The sequence below is a fragment of the Phalangium opilio genome, unplaced genomic scaffold (assembly GCF_054372755.1).
Source record: "Phalangium opilio isolate 3A_F unplaced genomic scaffold, DU_Popi_V2 ptg000085l_1, whole genome shotgun sequence".
NCBI lineage: Eukaryota > Metazoa > Arthropoda > Arachnida > Opiliones > Phalangiidae > Phalangium > Phalangium opilio.
Window position 1 is genome coordinate 734,544 of NW_028324190.1, and position 3,915 is coordinate 738,458.

The 3,915-nt window shown below is 32.9% G+C and overlaps 1 long non-coding RNA gene across 1 annotated transcript; it reads right to left on the minus strand.

Annotated features, from left to right (window-relative positions):
- Positions 1-1,208: 1,208 nt before the first annotated feature.
- Positions 1,209-3,416, minus strand: LOC149650608 (uncharacterized). The gene is made up of 2 exons (XR_016371523.1): positions 2,827-3,416; positions 1,209-1,957 (listed from the first exon to the last, which is right to left on the minus strand). It is a non-coding gene; the product is annotated as an uncharacterized LOC149650608 (long non-coding RNA).
- Positions 3,417-3,915: the final 499 nt, after the last annotated feature.

The window sequence follows — 3,915 nt, forward strand, 5'->3', positions numbered from 1 at the left end:
ATTGCAGTTTATTATACGAGTTTGAATAAGAACTTCTCCTAAATTGCAAACTTTAGAGGAGTGACTGTTTGACTCTTGCGAAACAATGACTATTTTGCCCAAAACTTTTGAATATCGCGCCTTTTCAATGGCTCTCTTTTAAAAATGGGAAAAATGCTTTTAAATGACAATTTAATTAATCGTATAATTTAACGGCTTTTAAATGACAATTTAATTAATCGTAAGAATTGAACAGGAAAATGGAGGCTGGGTGAAAGATAAGTGTAGTTTTAATTTTAATTTGTTAGTTTAATTATAAGGTATCCATGAATTTACCCAAAACATTCGTGTTTTGGGTTAATTTCACATTAATTATACTTAAGTTTAATTTAACGGCTTATCTTGTTTATCTAGCGTGGATTTAGTTTATAATACAAGTTTCAATAAAATATTAACTTTAATTGCAATCACCCTAAAATTTCAATGTATGAGCTTTTGATGTATTTTAACGATCATTTAAATTAATTTGAAAGTGAAATAGGAAACTACTGTGGCTGTACGAAAAACTTGTGATGTTTTAATCTTAATTTGAGCGTGGTTCGTTAAAGTGGATTAAGCTTAAAATTTATTTGAATTTTTAACCCTAATTGCAATGTTTAGTGCAGTTTAATATTTTTCCGCAAATTCATTTTTTAACCCAAAACTTTTGAATTTCGCGGCAATTATTGTACTTTAAAATAGTTTAAATTAACTTATGTGTCAAATAGAAAATATTCGACTTTAATGGCTTGGGTAGTTTTAATCAAAATTAAAGAGTTTATTTAAAAGTTATTTGAGCCTTTATCCAAAAAGTGTATATTTTGGTTTAATTTCACGTTAATTATATTTAATTAACGTAGGACTGTGTTTTGGCACTATACATTTAGGTTATAAAATGAGTTTAAATGTATACTTCACCTTAATAGCAATTTTTAGTGGAGTTTTCGATTCTCATTTTACGCTAAAGTTTTGAATTTCGCGCCTATTAAGATACTTTGGAGATAATTTAAATTAGCTTGAGTGTGAAAGAGAAAACATGGGGCTTTACCAACGGCTTGGGTAGATACAATCTTAATCAAGAACATCATTTAAGAGTTATCTGACTTTTCATCCAAAAAAATGTATATTTTGGTTTAATTTTACCTTAATTACAGTTAATTACGTTGAAATTAACTTGTTGTCAGTGCTCATTAAGCTTATAAAATGACTTTTAATAAATAATTCACCTTAACTCTAATGTTTAGAGGAGTTTTTGATTATTTCCAACAAATTGCGTTCAATTTTTATCATATCCTGTGCTAGGTTTGTAGTAACATAAAGATTATCTATACAATATGTTAATGAATGATGTTATTCTATAGTTTAGCTTGAATACCAGTAATTAAATCAAATACCTATACAATTCATAGCAATTTAAACCAATAAACAAACGGCAATGTGGACCGTTGAAAATGGCAAACAACGTAACCCTCCGTTTCCAACGTGGTTACATTGAGAGAATCTGTGATGTAAACATGAAAATTATTTGCCTAATTAAATTATATAACGACACTGTCCTACTGCATTAACCAGCACAACTGTTACTTATGAATTAAACAATCCACTGCTGGTAACAAATAGTTTATAAAATGATAACGTAACATCACAGTACGACTGATTCACTAGGATCAAAATTGTTTTAACGAATAATCTGGTCCTCTACATTGGTTTAGTTTCAGGAATTATACCACACACCTTCACAATTAGTAGAATTTTAGTGAGATTAACAAATAATGAAACCGTTTATACCTGTCCTCAAATGAGAATGTTGACTTAACTGCGCTAACATTAACACCACTCTTTTAACTGCCGTAGGGAAAACACATTGAAAATTTTGTCATCTTTCCTGTAATATTTTGAAGTCGAATTCTTCACAGGGTGAAAACACTACCGTTGATTTCTAAACCATAATAATTTCGATATATATGCCATTTTTTACTTAAGCGCCAACAAACTGTCATAGATACAGTATTAAGTTACAAGTAGCGTAAAACCTAGGCCCTAGGGTTGGGATTAGTAGCATGAATCGAAGCAGACTACGTATTTTGTAATTCCAAACAGAGCTGGAAATTAGCTTTCTTATAATCTTTAAAAGGAAAGACACTATAATCTATAAGCACTATATTACATAGACAAACCATGGATGAAGGATGCGCGTGAGGAAATTTGTTTTCACTCTACAGGATAGGCAACTCCCTATCTCGAACGACAGAATATTCTGTATACACTCTGTTACAACGTCGGTTGTCAGCACGCGCAAAGCTATTTCTCTATGTAACGTAGCTTTGTACGTGCTGTCAAGAGACAAAAAACTTCAGGATCTTCAGGATTTAAAATATCCGCGAGTTTTTTAGCTCGAGTGCACGGACCTCTAGGCCTTAGTTTCAAATGCGTGTAGTAGACTGTATGCAATTTCACACGTATTTGAAACAAGGTCTAGAGGTCCGTGCACTCGAGCTAAAAAAACTCGCGGATATTTTAAATCCTGAAGATCCTGAAGTTTTTTGTCTCTTGACAGCACGTACAAAGCTACGTTACATAGAGAAATAGCTTTGCGCGTGCTGACAACCGACGTGGTAACAGAGTGTATACAGAATATTCTGTCGTTCGAGATAGGGAGTTGCCTATCCTGTAGAGTGAAAACAAATTTCCTCACGCGCATCCTTCATCCATGGACAAACTAACATACAACTTAAGCCTTGGCCGTAAAGAACGTCGAAAAGCTTACTTTAAATGATATAAAAACCTCTATTAACTGTAATTATTTACCTGAATTACTTTTCTAGACGAAAATTCGACCTGATAACGACGTATTTCTTATTAAGGGTGCTACAGTTAATTAGAAAATACATATAAAGGTGCTCAAGCTCGGATGAAATACCAAAGTAATTTGTTAGGGTCTACTGCTAAGAAATTAGGAAAATCAGCAAGAAACCCAACATTTGAAATTTGTCAACGTAACTTGTTAGCACCCACAAACCTAGGCCCTTCTAGTTGTCAACGAGAACGAAATGAAGAAATAGGTTTAAGCGCGCTATAAGGTTAGGCTGACTTCTGACCCAAAAGTAATTTTTTGACGTACTATCTTAATTAGTTAAATTACAAAAATTAGAATTCATTAATTAAAAATCGAAACACGTAAGTTTCCCATTTAAGAAATGCTTGTTAATTTAGAAGTATTCCGAAAACTAACTTCGCTATACTTTTTCCGTATGGCCTGCCACAATTGCCTTAAAAAACCGAAAATTTTTTAATGCTTTTTCTATGGGACGCTAACCCTAAAAACTGTGAATTTTCTTTTAACATTACGGAAGGGTGTCATGTCATATCTACAAGGGCCTACCGGCCCTGTAGAATATTTTATTTTTTATTAAGAACATGTAATGAATGATAGTATGGCGGAATATTATTTGTTTCTTCTTTGCCATTGTACTTGACCACTTCCTATAAAATACTCTTTGTACTTTTCACGAATTTGAGCATTATCTTTTTTATGGGTTCTTTTTCCTTGTCGTTGTAATCTTCCCATGCAGGTATTCGGGTTATTTCTCCATTCTCCAGTTTGTAAATTGCCATCTTCGTCAATATAATCCGAAAACTTTTGTGGGCAATAGTGTCGAACAATGGTATCCTCTTCTTTGGTCAATAAATAATTGTGTAGGCAGACAACAGCCTTTACGATAGCTTCAGCATTTTGAGGTTCCAGAGGAATGGCGTTTCTTAATACACGAAAGCGTGCTCTTGCAATTCCAAAAGCATTTTCTATGCATCTCCTTGCGCGAGATAATCTATAATTAAATATATCTTTGTCATCTGGAAGAAACCTCCCAGAAAATGGTCTCATCAAATGCTTTTGCA